Source organism: Muscardinus avellanarius, assembly GCF_963383645.1.
Source record: "Muscardinus avellanarius genome assembly, chromosome: 9".
Taxonomy (NCBI): Eukaryota; Metazoa; Chordata; class Mammalia; order Rodentia; family Gliridae; genus Muscardinus; species Muscardinus avellanarius.
The window spans coordinates 13,822,523-13,840,182 of NC_137795.1; positions in this window are offsets into that span (position 1 = coordinate 13,822,523).

The following is a 17,660-nucleotide window of genomic DNA, read 5'->3' on the forward strand; positions in this document are numbered from 1 at the left end:
TCGGAGCCTTCCGTGAGGCAAGGCCGGTATTGGGGCCTCCGAGGCCAGGATAAGAGCCTGCCGAGGGGTTAGGCCGGTGCTGGGGCCAGCGAGGCCGGCATCGGAGCCTGCCGTGAGGCATGACCAGTGCTGGGGTCTCCGAGGCCGGGATCGGAGCCTGCCGAGGCGTTAGGCCGGTGCTGGGGCCAGTGAGGCCGGCATCGGAGCCTGCCTTGAGGCAAGGCCGGTACTGGGGCCTCCGAGGCCAGTATAAGAGCCTGCTGAGGGGTTAGGAAGGTGCTGGGGCCAGCGAGGTCGGCATCGGAGCCTGCCGTGAAGTAAGGCCGATACTGGGGCCTCCTAGGCCAGGATAAGAGCCTGCTGAGGGGTTAGACCGGTGCTGGAGCCAGTGAGGCCGGCATCGCAGCCTGCCGTGAGGCATGGCCGGTGCTGGGACCTCCGAGGCCAATATCGGAGCCAGCCGAGGGGTTAGGCCGGTGCTGGGGCCAGCGAGGCCGGCACCGGAGCCTGCCATTAGGCAAGGCTGGTACTGGGGCCTCCGAGCCTGGGATTGGAACCTGCCGAGGGGTGAGGCGGATGCTGGGCCAGTGAGGCCGGCATCGGAGCCTGCCGTGAGGCAAGGCCGGTACTGGGGCTTCCGAGGCCAGGATAACAACCTGCCGAAGGGCTAGACCGGTGCTGGGGCCAGCGAGGCCGGCATCAGAGCCTGCCATGAGGCGAGGCCAGCATCGAAGCCTGCCGTGAGACATGGCCAGTCATGGGGCCTCCTAACCCGGGAACGGAACCTGCCAAGGGGTTAGGCCGGTGCTGGGGCCAGCGAGGCCAGCACCGGAGCCTGCCATGAGGCAAGGCTGGTACTGAGGCCTCCGAGCCCGGGATTGGAGCCTGCCGAGGGGTGAGGCCGATGCTGGGGCCAGCAAGGCCGGCAATGGAGCCTGCCGTGAGGCAAGGCCAATCCTGCGACCTCCAAGGCCAGGACCGAAGCCAGCTTAGGGGTTAGACCGGTGCAGGGGCCAGTGAGACTAGACCTGGGGCCTCCCATGAGGCAAGGCCGCTGCTTGAGCCAGCGAGGTCTGGATCAGTCCACTGAGTAGCCAGGCCACTACTGGGACCATCAAGAGTGGGATCGGTACTTGCAACGCAGCATGCACAGAGAAATATCGTAGAAAATATAAATCAGATGCTTCTCTTAATCAGCAATAACTAGGAGGAAAAGGGCAACAGGAAGAGGTTGAGCTATAGAAAGGGCCCTATAGTGAAGCAACTAATGTGACCAATCAGAGGGTATGTAATACTGGAGGACGGAGCCTCTTTAAAACGCAGGAGGTACATAAACAAATGTATCAAAGTAAATCACCAAAGAAGAGTGGGATGGAGGGAGGGGGAGGGAATGGGATGGGGGCTGGAGGAGGGCTAATTGGATGATGTGTGCTTGTATGTCCTCTCAAGTCTTGTACTCCAATGTGATTGATATATGACTACAATGCACCAATTTAAAAAATAAATTAATAAAAAAAGAATTAATAATATGAGATCAGATAATAGAATTTTTCACTTATGCTAAAAATTTTGGATTTTGGAGCATTTTGAATATGAACTTTCTTTTTAGGATTGTGCAACCTGTCTTTGTTAATTAAATCATTTACTTAATTTGGGATACTTAATTGATTTTGAGGTTATAACTAATACTAAATACTATTACTATTCTAAAAAAAAAAAGAAAAATATTGTGTTAAAAAACACTCTATCATCTGTCTATCTATCAATCAACAAATGGTTTGGGGGATTACACTAATATTTGAGGTTCCTCAGATTTCCAGTGTCCCAGTCCAACCCAATATGATGTTCTTTCCTTTTCAGCAGGGGTTGGGTGTGACCATCCTGACTCCCTCCTAAATGAGCAGATAACCCAGAGAAGACAGAGGAGCACCATTTGTCTTCTCTTAGAAAAATGTCTCCTCTCTGAATTTTTTTTTGGAATCCAGGGACATTCTACCTTCAAGCTATACCTCCAGCCCTATTTTTTATTCTTTGGTGTTTATTTTTTTATTTTTTTTTATTTGAGGTAATGGGAATGGAACCTTTAGCCCTTGTTTTTATTCTTTATGTTGAAACAGGGTCTCACTGAGTTGCAAAGGGCCTCACTAAGTAGCTGAGGCTGGCTGCAAAACCAGACCCTCCTGTCTCAGCCTCCCAAATGCTGAATTACAAGCATGCACCACCACACCTCCTCTCTCTCACATTTTAATTCATTTCATATCTGTTACACAGTCTTTCAAATAATGTTAGTGATTGCCTATGAAACTGTGCAGGTTCTGTGAGTCCAGAAGTATTTTTCTTAGAAGCATTAAAAATAAGGAATTAAATCACAACAGTTTGAAATAATATAAACAGAGATCCAGAAGAGGGGTATGGACTAAACACAAATCAGAGAATTCCAGGGACTGGCATATGCGTTTGCACCAGATCAACATTTCTGTGTGAGCATACTATTAATTGAGGCGAAAGTATCTGGGGGCTGGATTAGCTGGGTGCCTTTTTTCTGTTCGGCACTTGTGCTTGAAGGTATTGACCCAGCATGAAGAGGTATACTGAGCCTACTGACAAGGCCGTGCCAAAGAACTAATAAAAAGGGAAGTTCAAGGTAAACACTGAAGTCCCGTTTCCCCGAGCTTCCGACATCACTCTAAAGAGAAGGTCTATTTTCAAAATCTTCACTGAATCTCTATGTCAACAAATATAACAGAAATAATGTTTGGTACTTTTTCTACGTGTGTGTGTGTGTGTGTGTGTGTGTGTGTGTGTGTGTGTGTGTGTGAATGGAAGAAGTTGCTTTGTGGCAGGATGTGTTTCCTGGGGGCAGCATGGACTCAGCATAAAATCAGACCACCTGGGCAACTCCTCTACTATTTAATAATAGTGTGGATGCTGACAAGAGGCAAGGGAATCCAGGCCTCCACTTCTTCTTCTTTTTTTATTCTTGGTACTAGAAATAATAGCAGTCACCTTGGCCTCATGGGGCCATTTTGAAGTTCAGGTAAAATAATGAATTTGAAAGAAAAGTCGCCTCCAAGAAAAGTAAGCATTTAACTAGGTTTCATTTTTAGAACAGTGCTCCTTACCTGGACTAGCCTCAGTAACCATTATCATTATTTGACCATTATGGTTGGGTTTACTCAGATAAGCTCTTCTCTCTCTCTCTCTCTCTCTCTCTCTCTCTCTCTCTCTCTCTCTTTTTTTTTTTGGTGGTACTGGGGTTCCTGGAAACCCTTCTACCTCTGGGCTATACTCCCAGACCATATATATATATATATATATATATATATATATATATATATATATATTATTTGGAAACAGGGTCTCTTAAGCCAGTGAGGCTGGCTTTGAACCAGCGCGATCCTCCTATCTCCACCTCCCAAGCACGGGGATTACAAGCGTGCGCCACCATGCCCGGCTAGCTCTCCTCTCTTGACTGTACTTAATGATCAAAAAAGTGATAACCACAATAATTGGTAGTCATAATACTGGCCCCTGTAATTTCAGTAACTCTCATTTCTACAGGGCCTCGCTGCATCCTCATAGCTCCTACTATGATCAGCTTCCTTCTCCACATCCTGACACAAGGTGCATCAAGGGTGCAGCAGGCTGGCGGGGCCCAACAGACCCAGTTGACTTGCAGTGCACCCAGTTGACAGCAGGCTGGCGGGGCCCAACAGACCCAGTTGACTTGCAGTGCACCCAGTTGACAGCAGGCTGGCGGGGCCCAACAGACCCAGTTGACTTGCAGTGCACAGATAGGGTGCTAATCCTGCTGCCCAGCTTAAGTGCTAGTTTCAGAGATGAAGTCAGTTACTAGAGAAGACCAAGCAAGAACAATATGCTGACACTAGACCAGTCACACTGACTAGCATGCAAGGAAAGGGAGACCTGGGTCTGTAGCGGGCAACCTGCCCTAGGACATGGGTTTGGGGTCACATACTCCATTAAAAGTATAATTTCACTCTGAGGTTTCCTTTTGTGTTGTCTTAAGGATTTTGAGTAGTGCTGCCCTGTTGAAGGCATATATTTTTCCTATTTCTTACCTAAAACACTCTTCTTTCTTAAAAATCCAATACCAATGACTTCACTCCTCCAACGTTATTTTTTTTAATTTTTAGATTCACAGTTTTCAAGGAACAAACCGTGCACATTCCATAGGATCTTTTCAACTCCAACTGGTGTGACTAAATATTGACTTAGAAATTTTGAACTCTCCTTAGAGTTTTAGTCTGTTTGGGGAGTGAAAAATCCTGGAGGAAGGAGAGGGCTAATAGCTCTGTGCCAATGTAGGCTTTATTGGGATAAAATCCATGGAAAAGAGATCATCTCCTGAAAGGATGGAGCCCATGTCTGCTTACAAGGCAGGGAGTTTATATATGTTGTTTAAGGAGAGATTCTTTGGGGCAAGGGGGAGTGGTAGTTAGCCATTGCTAGAGGAGTTGTTAAGGGGAGTTAGTTGAGTAGTTAGAACTGGGTGAAGCAGGGCAAAGAGAATTTTCCATACTGCAGAGGAGGCATGATAAGCAAGGTGCTTGGCAGACACATCTTTAGACAAGACAATGGGGACATTTTGGTAATCAGGGGAAAGGGAGGGGAGTGTTAATTAAGACTTGGGAATTTCTAGTCAGCAAGGATCCTTAGGAGATGACAGACATTCACAAGATGGAGTCACTTTTGTTTGAGACTCTCACAGGGAGAGATTATTTTTATTTATTTATTTATTTATTTATTTATTTATTTATTTATTTTTGAAATGAATTTGTGCTATGTATCCCAGGCTGGTTAGAATCCCTGGGCTCAAGTGAGCTTTCTGCCACAAGTAGTTGGGCTACAGGCACACACTCACCTAAAAATATTTTTTAATATTTTTTATTTAATAATTAAAATATTTTTAATTTGATTTTGCCTGCTCACATCTAATGTATAATACCTATATTAATATTTTATTTAATTTCCTATTACTAAATATTTTACATACATTAAGTCATTTAATCTTGAAAACATCTACTGTTGTAACCACATCCTTCTTCACTGGTTCTCTTTCTTTTTGCCTCATCCAGGGTGTCAAAATGACACTGGTATCTCTTATTGTTGATTTCTTGCTCGGTGAATTTTGACAAAGAAAATCCAAGGCTAATAAAGGGTATAGAAACATGAAAGTATATTGTAAGTCATAAAAAGATAAAAAAAAAAACAAGAATAATTTTCCCCACTGAGGGAAAAGGGTCCCTAAAAGCGATTAATCATTGAAACTCTTGAAAGATGAGCTTTTTCTTTTTTGCAGAACTAGGGATGGAACCCAGGGGCATTCTACCTCTAAGCAACACCCCCAGCCCTATTTTTTAATCCTTTATTTTTTAAAACAGGGTCTCACTGAGTTGCAAAGGGCTTCACTAAGTAGTAGTTGAGGCTGTCTGTGAACCGCCATCTTCTGATCTCAGCCTCCCAAATGCTGGGATTACAAGCGTGCGCCACCACGCCCAGCCAAAAGATGAGCTTTTATAGCTTGCTGAGGCTCCCCTTCTGTTCTGTCATGATTGGTTAGCATTGGGTCTTGAGGGCCCAATGTCTTTTGCCCAGTGATCTCATTGGTTCGCAGACTCTCACATCCTGATCCCACTGTCTGTTCCCCATCCTCCTTTACATAAGTTGTCCTCAGAATACAGCCCACCGATGGCGCTGGACTTTTGTTCAGGTCTTTGATTTCCATAGACCTTGCCTGGCCATCTGTTATCTTTACATCGTGTGGACCTTCCCTGTGGTCATTTATACAGATGGCCTCTTTTAACCCTTCATGTTCCCAGTTCCTGTGCCCTACCTCACTGGGATGGAGGCACTACTATTATCTCCCAGTTTCCTGATGAAACATGGAATTCAGGAGCTTTTCCAAATTCCTTCCAGTGGGTCTATAGTGCCAGGCTTCTTGTCTGTTCTCTGATGTCTGCCAAAGGCTATGTTTACTAGTCTGCTCTTTCATAGATATTTTTGTTAGACTGGGAGTATAATGGATCCACACACCAAGATATCAGAGAATATCAGATCATCTTGATACTTTTCACAATATTGGTTCTTCAATTCATGAATATGGTTTATCTCTCCAGTTATTTATTTTTTCAAAAATCTTCCAGTAATTTCCATATAATTTGTATATAAAAGATTTAGAATTGTTTGGGGAAATATATTATAATTTATTTCTAAAGTATTTTCATAATACTTAGAAGTCCTTATATGTTTATGTTGGGTTTTCATCTATCAAACTTGTGAAATATTCAGTAATTTTTACTTTTTTATGTATGTTATTTGCATTTCTTTGTGTGTGTGTGTGTGTGTGTGTGTGTGTGTGTGTGTGTGTGTGTTATTGGGCATTTACCTCAGAGTTGTTTTGACTCTGAGCTACACACCCAGCCCTTTTGATTTCTTTTAAACAGGTTCTCATTAAGTTATCATGTGCTAGCTTCAAAATTGTGATTCTCATGTCTCAACCTCCCAAGTACTGGGCTTACAGGCTTGGCTGTTTCTTTGCATCACATAATCCTACAATCTAAAATCTACATACAATGTTTTTCTTTTCAAAGCTTTTGCCCTTTCTCAATTATTCATGTTCTTCTCACTAGGATTTCTAGCCCATGGCAGTTAAAATTGGTGATGGGTGTGTCATTGTTTGGACTTAGAATGTCCCCCTAGATCTCATAGAGACAAGGTGTTGATGCTGGAGTTGGGGCTTGGTTACCAAGGCAGTGTCCCTAGTAGTGTGGCCTTGGAGAGTATACGTGGCCCCTGCTCCTTTTCTCTCTTGCTTCCACTCTGGCATCCATGATGTGAAAGCAGACCCCTTGATCTCTCCCTTTCTACTCTGCACCATGACCTGAGCTCTGCAGACATCACCTGGCTTAAAATGGACTGAACCCCTGGAATCTCCTCTCCAGAACTCTGAGCAATTAAATCTTTTTCCTCTAAGTTGGGGTGTTAAGATGTTTTGGATTATAACAGTGAGAATTTTGACTGAAACAGGGACTTTCTTGTCTCATTGCATATTTCAAAGGCAAAGAAAATGTTCAATGTTTCATGATTACGTAGCTAAAAATGTCAAAGAAAAATGTATTTACAGCACTGCTTACTTAGGGGATCCTACACTTGAATACTATTTTACTATCATGCTTTCAACCAGCTGCAGCTCTTGAAAGCCATAAACGTGGCATGATCTCAGTAAACCAAACACTTACTGGACCTATGGAGTAAGGCACGATAGGAATTCTTAAGCCACTGATATAAATGCATGTACTTTTTACGTCCTCTCGACATCATTGGTTTTCACTGTGTAATTGGTTTGACATCATAACACACCCCTTGCCTACCACCACCAATCCAGCAATGAAATGTGGCTTCTCCTCTGCTGCTGATCAGTAATAGTCTTTACTTACCTGTATTCCTTCACCTGGTATGTTACTAAACTCAATTCTTCATTATTATTATTATCTCTTAAATTAGGAAAGGAAACTTTTGATTTCTGGTTGGCTAAGAATTTTTATTATGATGCTGGGCATGGTGGCACACGCTTGTAATCCCAGCGCTTGGGAGGCTGAGACAGGAGGATCACACAGGTTCAAAGCCAGCCTCAGCTACTGAGTGAGGCTCTCAGCAACTTAGTGAGACCCTGTTTCCAAATAATGTATAAAGTAGGTCTGGGAGTATAGCCCAGATGTAGAAAAGCCCCCAGGTTCCACCCCCAGTACCACCAAAAAACAATTTTTTTTATTATGAATAGAAAATGAAGTTTCTCGTATGTTTTCTTTCTTGACTACTTGGCTTTATGTATTTTCCTTCTTTGCTATGAATTTAATCTGGTAAAAATAATTAAGTGATGTGTATTATTACTTATAAATGGATAAGTTTGTAGTGTTACTTTTGTTGGAGAATATATAATATCTTTTCAATTTTCTGGTAAATGTTTGTTTACACTGGAAAATTTATCCCTTAAATATGTGGCATTATTTACCAAGGACACTGTGTGGTGCTGGAGATTCTTTGTGGATAGATTTTTTGATAACTAATTCTATTTCTTTAATGGTTAGATGCTTTTTCAAGTTACCTGCTTCTTTATTTATTTTTAAATTTTGTATTGGTGCATTGTGGTTATATAAATGGAGTAAGATGGTAGAGGCATACATGCACACATCACTCATTTAGCCCTTCCCCAAGTCCCACCCCATTCCTCCCTCCTTCCTCCTTCTCATGTTTGGCTTACTGATTGACTTTGATATGTTTTTGAATTACATCATGTACATTAGGGAATTTCCCTCTTCCCTCCTCCCGTCTCCTTCAGCTAGGTCACCTTATTTGCTCATCAATGGTTTCTCCTTCTTTGTCTAGAGTCCCTCCTATGACTTTTTTTCTTCCTATTTTCTGTATATCTTGAAGCATTTTAACTTTATTCTGTTCATTGCACTTAAAATTACAAATTGTTGACATAAGTATATTCATATGGAAACTGGCGAACTGAATATATCTGGACATACATTTATTAAATCAAAAAGTGTCCTTTAGTTGCTTTCCAGAAAGGGCCTCAGAAGTTGCTCAAGAGTGTTCTAAAAATGCAACTTTCCAGTTTGGACACGAGCAAAAGAAGCCCACCCTTCCCGCAAATAACCTCTTGATGTCATATACTCAAAATCCCTTGTGAAGAACATAGTAAATACCCTAGAAAAGAAGCACACACCTAGTGATGAGGAATGACAACCACCTATACCGCTGCAAAAATACCCCAAAATGTTTTTTGCTACCCAATTATCAACCATTATCTCCTTTCCATTTCTACAAATTCCCTTTTTATCATCTAATTGGAGAGATAGACCTGAGCTTGCCTCCTGTTTCTTAGTGATCAATTCTCAAAAAAAACCTCTCTGTTTGCAAAAATCTACTGTCATAATGCTTACCTGTATGCGCACAGTGCAGCAAGCCCTTCCTCTGTATCTGTACTATCTTTGCAATATCTGCTTAATATCTGCAGAATCAAGCATGAAGACGTTCCAGACCACATATTTGGGAGAAATAAAAAGAATCAGCAGAGGTGACTAAGGGGAAACATCAGTGAGAAAAGTAGAAAAACAAGGGAGTAAGTTATCCCTTGAAAACAAGGAAGATAATCTATCAGTGAGAAGAGGGAAAATCAATTTCTCATGTACAACTATGATGCAGACCAAGAATTGACTCGGGACATAGAAACACACTGGATACCTGAAAAAAGTCAGTATTTATAGAAGGCTTAGTGTAAGATAGAATAAGTGAGTGGAAGTCCAAACTGTAAGGAAAATATTCCAGAGTATTATTCAATCATAATTAAGTGAAATCCTGTCATTTGCAACATTTGCAACACGCATGGTCCTGGAAGACATCTTTTTTTTTTTTTTTTTTTTTTTTTTTTTTGGTGGTACTGGGTTTTCTGGAAACCCTTCTACCTCCAGCATACACTCCCAGACCTATTTTATATTTATTTTTATTTGGAAACAGGGTCTCTTAAACCAGCGAGGCTGGCTTCTAACCAGTGTGATCCTCCTGTCTCTGCCTCCCAAGAGCGGGGATTACAAAGCCCGGCTGGAAGACATCATTTTAAGTGAGGAAGGTCAGGCACAGAAAAATAAGTACTGCATAATTGAAATCACATGTGGAGTCGAAAATAGCTGATCTCATAGAAGTGAAGTAAAGGTGAGTGGTCACCAGCAGCTGAGAGGAATCCAGGAGGAAGAGGCTAAAGACAGCTTGAAAAATGAATCTAAAGTTAGTGTTAGGAGAAAGAAATTTTGGTGTTCTATTGCACAGAATGGTAAAGATAGTTAAACACAATGAATTAAATAATTTTGAAATAGCTAGAAGAAAGGATTGTGCACGATTTTGCCACAAAGAAATGAGGATTTAGGGTGCTAGATATGTTAGCAATCTTGATTTGAGTATTACACAATGTATATCTGAATTACAACATCGCATTGTACCCCATAAGTGTATAAAATATTGTGTCGATTGAAAATAAAAACTGAAAAAGAAAAACACAAAGTACAATAGCTAGAAAGTAAAAATTGAGAATATTTTGCATTTTCTATTTTTTTAAATAAAGAAATGCATATATTTGTGTCCTGCTGTAAAGCTAATAGAACTACAATAAAACTCTAGACGAGTGGTCCCGTAGAGTAGCAGGACAAATTGACCAGGGAGTGTTGTATGATTGCAGGACAGGGAGGGTCCAATGTCATGAAATTCAAATGGACACAGAGCCTGTGGCTATGCATTTCCCTAGGTGTGGAGTAGGTAGACAGTAGGTATCACTGAAATTGAGGTTTGGGATATGAGAAAAAGTCAGAGTTTCCTGGCTTGACCAAATCACCAATACATAAAGAGTACCCACATTTTTTACTCCTTTAATGCTAGCTGTATTTAATTTTATATCATTGAGTCCTGACTTTGTTTTTACTTCTGCTTATTATTTTAATACATTTGGCCATCCTTTATTTTTATTTTTATTTTTATTTGGTGGTACTGGGGTTCCTGGAAGCTCTTCTACCTCCGGGCTACACTCCCAGACCTATATTACATATTTTTTTTTTATTTGGAAACAGGGTCTCCTAAGCCAGCGCGGCTGGCTTTGAACCTGTGCGATCCTCCTGTCTCCGCCCTGGCCACCACGCCCGGCACTTCGGCCATCCTTTAATTGTTAACCATTTTGCTTGACTTTGCTTTAGCAAATGTGTAGAACAAAACATGGTGGTGCAGTCTGTCTTTTTCTCCTGTTATTTTGTGTGCTTCTGAGGTGGATTGGATCTTAAGTGCTTCCCATAGGGTAGGTGCTGAAGGCTCATTCTCCAGCCCACGTGCAATTGCGAGGTGGTGAAGCCTTTAAGAGCTGAGGAGAAGACGAGCTAGTGGGAGGTGCTGGGTGATTGGAGCCACTGTGGGACGCTGGCCTCTCCTCCGTCTGCTCTGCTCTTTGGACCATGAATGAGGCCAGTGACTGCCACAGTCGGCCATGAGGTACTGTGCCACCACAGCCCCAAAGCAATGCCACCAGTAAACCATGGTCTGAAACCTCCAAAACCGTGAGTCAAACCTTTCCTCTTGTCAATTGACTATCTCAGGTGCCTGTTAGAGTAACTAAGACTAGCGTAGCTTCCTTGCTGGCTTTATTTCCCTGCTTTACCCTTTGTTGTTCAAATTTCCATCTCTCTCTGCACTAGTTGGAAAATATTAACTCCCTTCTTCATTTTACAATGGTTTGAAAACATTCTTCATATTTTGTATTGAGTAATATTAAAAATTTTCCATTTTCTCATAAGCTTTGAATAACTCATATATATATATATATATATATATATATATATATATATATATTAATAGCCTAATATTTCCCAAAATGATGTAAAAGTATTACTTTTGTCCTTTCTATCGCCTTTCTACCCTATTAGTATTTCACTATTTAAAATTTTATAGATAAGGGCTTCTCATATCAGATACTTATATTTCATGTTTATATTCTTCAAAAACAGGGTTATTTTTAACTAATTTTATAATTTATTGTTACTTAAATACTGCATTTTTTATCACTGAGCCATGTTCATCTCATAGAATTTCTCAAACTTTGATATACATATGAATCACCTGGGATCTGGTTATAAAGCGAGCACACAGTCAGAATCTAGGCTGCATGTGAGATTATCTTTCTGAAATAACAGTCTGAACTAAGAATCCTCTGGCATTTCTGTACTTTCTTTCAAAAGATTTTTATAAAGGTCTGTTTTTTAATAATCTAAAAATGAACTATATGATTAAGAAACTGGATTCAATGAGACTACTTAGTGGATTATTATTTTTGCAGTACTGCGGATGGAAACCAGGGGCATTCTGTCACTGAGCTACATTCCAAGCCCTATTTTTTCTTGATTTTGAAACAGGGTCTCCCTGAGTTCTAAAGGGCCTCACTAAGTAGCTGAGGCTGGCCACAAACCGCGATCCTCCTATCTCAGCCTCCCAAATGCTGGGATTACAAGTGTGCACCACCAGGCCCAGTTTAGTAGATTATTTAAAAACATATACATTTATTCTATGTAACAAATATTAATGAGGAAAAAATTATGCACCTAACATTTTCCCAAGCATTCGTAACACAGCTGTTATAATAGGCAGAGTTTGTCTTCATGAAGCAACTGTTACCATGAGAAGGATTTTAAGACAAAGCAAATGGGAAAAACTGTAAGCTCTTCAGCATACAATAATAGAGGCAGGAGTTAAACATACTGACTAACCATTCTAAATGTGGTCATGATGGAGATATTTAACTCAGTCTAAATTTAGAGATGTTGTCACCATCGCTACAGGGAACCAGAGGGATAAGGGAAGCTAGAGACAGACAGAACCGATTCCTCTGCAAAAGTTCTAAGTTCCCAGTTGTAATCAATCACACCCAAATGTTGGTGGAGTGCTCAGTTTCACCATTGCATTCATTTGCTGGCAAGTTTGACCTACCTGTGGTGGTTAATTATGTCTATGGAATATATAAGAACACACAAAATAGTTATTATAGATATTATTAATGTCAGAATATAGTTTGAGCCAGTTACCCAAATTATTCTACATTTTCACAAAAAAATTTTATAGTATCACTTCATTCTTCCAGAAATTTGCTAGATTAGGAAAGTTTTTCATTTCTGATCAATTTGTATTTTACTAAAATGTATAAATAAACTTGAGACATTGGTGTTAGTGCCCCTAACTCAAGAAAATGCTGTTACTTAAATATTTCCTTCTGCTTACCATTAAACTTCTGGTTTGGCAATTAACGTGCCTTTTTCTTAGTTTATATTGACGTATTTTAAAATTTCGTGATGTGGATGAGGTCTCATATATGCTAACTGGTCATGTGGGGTTTGTCGTGACAGTATCATTTGTATTCATCATTTTTGTACTATTGTATGGACTTTATTTCTAAGCATAATATTGACATGAACCTTTTATTGCCTCCCAGTTCAATAGCATTTATACATATATTCTGAGACACAACAGAATCTGAACCTCAGGCTAGAAAACTAAAATGTTTGTCAGGAATTTAAAATCTTTGGGAATGCCTAACATGAACCCTATCTTGGGAGGTAGGAAGCTGTTTAATTTGGGGCTCTCCAATGAAATACTCTTAAATTTGTTCTTGGAACAGATGGGTAAAAATAGTTAATTAAGCATGACCATTGATGAGGTGAAAAGTATTTGCTACAAATTTTATTTATATAATGTTTATTTAAAGTTGTGTTATGGGCCGGTCGTGGTGGCGCACGCTTGTAATCCCCGCGCTTGGGAGGCAGAGACAGGAGGATCGCGCAGGTTCAAAGCCAGCCTCAGCTGGCTTAAGAGACCCTGTTTCCAAATAAAAAGTATAAAATAGGTCTGGGAGTGTAGCCCAGAGGTAGAAGGGTTTCCAGGAATCCCAGTACCACCAAAAAAAAAAAAGTTATGTCCAAGCAGGTGGTGCACACTTGTAATCCCAGTACTTGGGAGGCTGAGACAGGAGGATCGCACAGGTTTGAAGCCAGCCTTAGCTAATTAGTGAGGTTCTCAGCAACTTAGTAAGACCCTGGTTCCAAATAAATTATAAAATAGGACTGGGGGTATAACCCAAAAGTAGAAGATCCCTGGGATCCATCCTCAGTACTGCAAAAAAAAAAAAAAGTCTTACACCTTTTTAGTATTTTTAATTTACATTGATCCATTCTAATTTTACTTGTGTTTTTTTTTTCTTTTGTTTTATTGGTACATTGCAGCTATACATCTTAATAGGGTACAAGTTGGTAGAGGCATACATATACACATCACTTATTTAGCTCTTCCCCAATTCCCTACCTTCTCCCACCTTCACATGTTTGTTTTATTCACTACTTTTTCATTCTAACTCCTCAGAATTATCTAGTTGCAAACAATTAACTGATGTGGAAGTAGAACTTTCTTTTTCTTTTTTTGTTGTTGTTGCTTTGTTTGTTCGTTTGGTGGTACTGGGGTTCCTGGAAACACTTCTACCTCCAGGCTACACTCCCAGACCTATGTTATACTTTTTTATTTGGAAACAGGGTCTCTTAAGCCAGTGAGGCTGGCTTCGAACCTGCACGATCCTCTTGTCTCCTTCTGAGCGCGGGGATTACAAGCATGCACCACCATGCCCGGCAGAAGTAGAACTTTCTAATTTATACTTTTACCACCAGAATAAGCTACATAAGAAAAATGAAAAAAAATCAATCTTGAATTTAAATCTTATATTTGTAGGTTAATTAGAATCACTGTAACAAGTGATTAGAAATGGAAGAGTAAAATTAGTTTCAAAAGATAAGTAGGAACATACATGATTGTATATATGATAGTGAATCTGAACTTTATATTCTGTATCAAGCTAAGGATTTAAAAGACAAAATTACCAACCTCAAATACATGTCTTACAAAATAAAAGCAAGTGGCAGTTAAAAAAGTATGATTCCAAGGGGAGATCAATTAAAAAATCACCAAAGCTGCATAATTCCAATGATCAGAATATATATTATTAGCCAGGCATAGTGGCACACGCTTGTAATCCCAGCACTGGAAACTGAGGATTGTGGTTTGTGGACAACCTCAGATACTTAGTGAGGCCCTTTACAACTCAGTGTGACCCTGTTTCAAAATAAAGGATAAAAAATTGGGCTGGGGGTGCAGTTTGGAGGTAGAATGTGCTGAGTTCCATTCCCACTCCTGAAAAAAAAAAAGAATATTATTAGTAAATTTCTTCTACAGACATGAATATTCATGAGCACACATACAACGGTGCTTATACACACACACAACCTGTTTACAGTGATCAGCCCTGGGCTGATGTTGTACAGGAGTTCTAATCTGGAATTTTTGACAAGCTGCCTTTTTATGATGTCACACAGAATCCAAGAGTCTTCCATAAATATCTGTGCTCACCTGCTGCCAGCGTTTCATGATTCATTCTGCAGCTTGCTTCTCCAGGGCACATCTGGTCCTCCTCTGATGCTATAATCATTTCCCATACGATCTGTTTTCATTGTTTCTCATTAGCTGCAATGGCGATGGATCCCCCAAAACCCATCATGAGTGGATTGGTGTAAATCAGTCACAACCCCATTCTGAGGCTCTTGAACTCTTTAAAGAAAGCAGTAGGGTGTTTTCAGATCTCTCCTATCTTCATTATGGTCAAGGACATACTGTCCCATGGACATACTGTCCCATCAGGTCTTAGAGGGCAAGGACAAGATGATGGCATGATCCCTGAAGACCTCTATCTGTAAGAGGTGGGATGTCTTTTACCAGAGTGATTTGAGATTTTAAACTACATTGAAATGTATGCTAACACAGTCAGAAAAGAAGTCACTGGGTATGCTGATTGTTGCTCTGAGATTTCCTTCATCTACCAATACTTTCTTATATATACACACTTTCTGAATTTTACATGAAATCAGGTTTCATAAACACTCTTGGGATGACACTTTGTTCACCGGTTTCCTCATTACTTTTGATAATTACACCATGGTATACTTACCTTTAAGAATTGCTAACCATTTCCATTCCAACTGTCTATTGCAATCATCAGTTTCATGATTTTGTTGTATATAAGGCCTTCGGTCTAAACCATGCTATCCAATATCAGCATGAGAACTGAATAAATTTACGTATTTTGATAGTTCCATTTTAAAAAACATAAAAGAAACAGGTAAAAGTTAATTTTAAGAACATATTTTCTTTAAACCCAACATACACAAAATATTTTCAGTTAATTATGCAATAATTAAGAATAACCAGAGTTGGTGAGCTATTTTAAATGTCTTTTCGCATATAGACTTTTTTCTTGTGTTTTTTTACATTTTTAATTGGTGTATTGTATTCATGCATCTTAGTGGAGTACGTGATGTTGGAGGCATACACACACACATAATCCAATTAGCCCTTCCCCAAGTCCCACCATGCCCTGCTTCCTTCGTTCTGCTCATGTTTGGCTTAGTGACTGACGTTGATATGTGTTTGAATGTACATCATGTACTTTAGTGATCTATGGCCATACCACTCTGAATGCGCCCGATCTCATCTGATCTTGGAAGCTCAGCAGGGTCGGGCCTGGTTAGTACTTGGATGGGAGACTTTTAAATATGTTGTATCTTTTATATCACAGAGCATCTTTGCATGTGTTAGGCACAGCTCAAGGCTCAACGCTCAGCTGTGGCCAGCAGGTGCTCCATGAGAGAGCACAGACCTAAAAGATCATATCTATAACCCCTACCTGCTCCACAAAATGCCATTCGAGTGGCTCTAGGCACCAACAGAAGATTCATGGGGCTTTCAACTCTGGAGCTGTTTTTAGCAGGAGGAGAATTCAGGCCCTACTTAGTACATAGGGGGTTATATGCCTTTCCATTGTATGCATTACAATTCAGTGGATGGGAAATAACTAATTCATATAACAAGGCATTGTTTAATGCTGAGGCAGGGTAGATACTTCTTAATTCCAAGGGATGGTAGTTAACCTCACATTATTCTCACGAGCTAAAGAGGTTGAATAGCTCACATACATATTTTAATAGCCAACAAAATTATCATTTGGGAATAACCAGAGAGAGGTATTAACTCAATGATTATCTTAAGCATACATATCTATGTGCTTACATGCATACACACATACACACATATACATATTGCATTGACTGACTCACCTGTTATATTAACTGTCACCTCGCAAGTGTCATGGTGGGACTTCAAGTAGAAAGCCCTTGGTCAGGCCCAATCTTCATTATGGTCAAGGACAGAGAATAAATTAAGCCCTCAGATCCATTGGTTTTATTTTCAGACTTTATTCTTTGAAACAGACATTTATGTTTATGATTTATTGGTGCATTATAGTCTCCCATCATAATGTAAATCATATCGACAATGACATTGATAATGTCTCCCAATTCATTTCAAAAACTGCTCATATATTTTCATCAGATGTAATATACAGAGTGCACAGAATTCTTCTTGTCAATATCTACAACTGGATATAATAGTTTTTTTCTTTAAACTAGAACATACACTTATCTATCTCCATCTGTTTCCTATCATCCTTTTCCACAAAGGTGGAAGCAATATAGCTGGTTCAGGAATCAGTGTGTGTCTTTCACTCTAACATTTTATGCTAATGTCATTTATATATAAGTGCTTCCCACAGATTCTAGGGAAGGCAGCAGTTGGAGATCTGCCTTGTTGGAGAATGACATTGTAATTTCTGGGTTGAATGTAATTGTAAAAGATTACATCTCTTTAATCATTTATGAATTATTATGGGATCATCGTGTAGGTCTAAAAGTGGAAACCAAAATCAATAATTTATTGATGCTGGGCATGGTGGCGTACACTTGTAATCCCAGCATTCGGGAGGCTGAGACGGGAGGATCGTGGTTCGTGAATAGCCTCAGCTACTTAGTGAGGCCCTTTACAACTCGGTGAGACCCTGTTTCAAAATAAAGAACAAAATAATAGGGCTGGCAGGGTAGCTCAGTGGTAGAATGCCCCTGGATTTCATCCCCAGTATGGCAAATTAAAAAAAAAAAAACCACACAATTTATAGATGA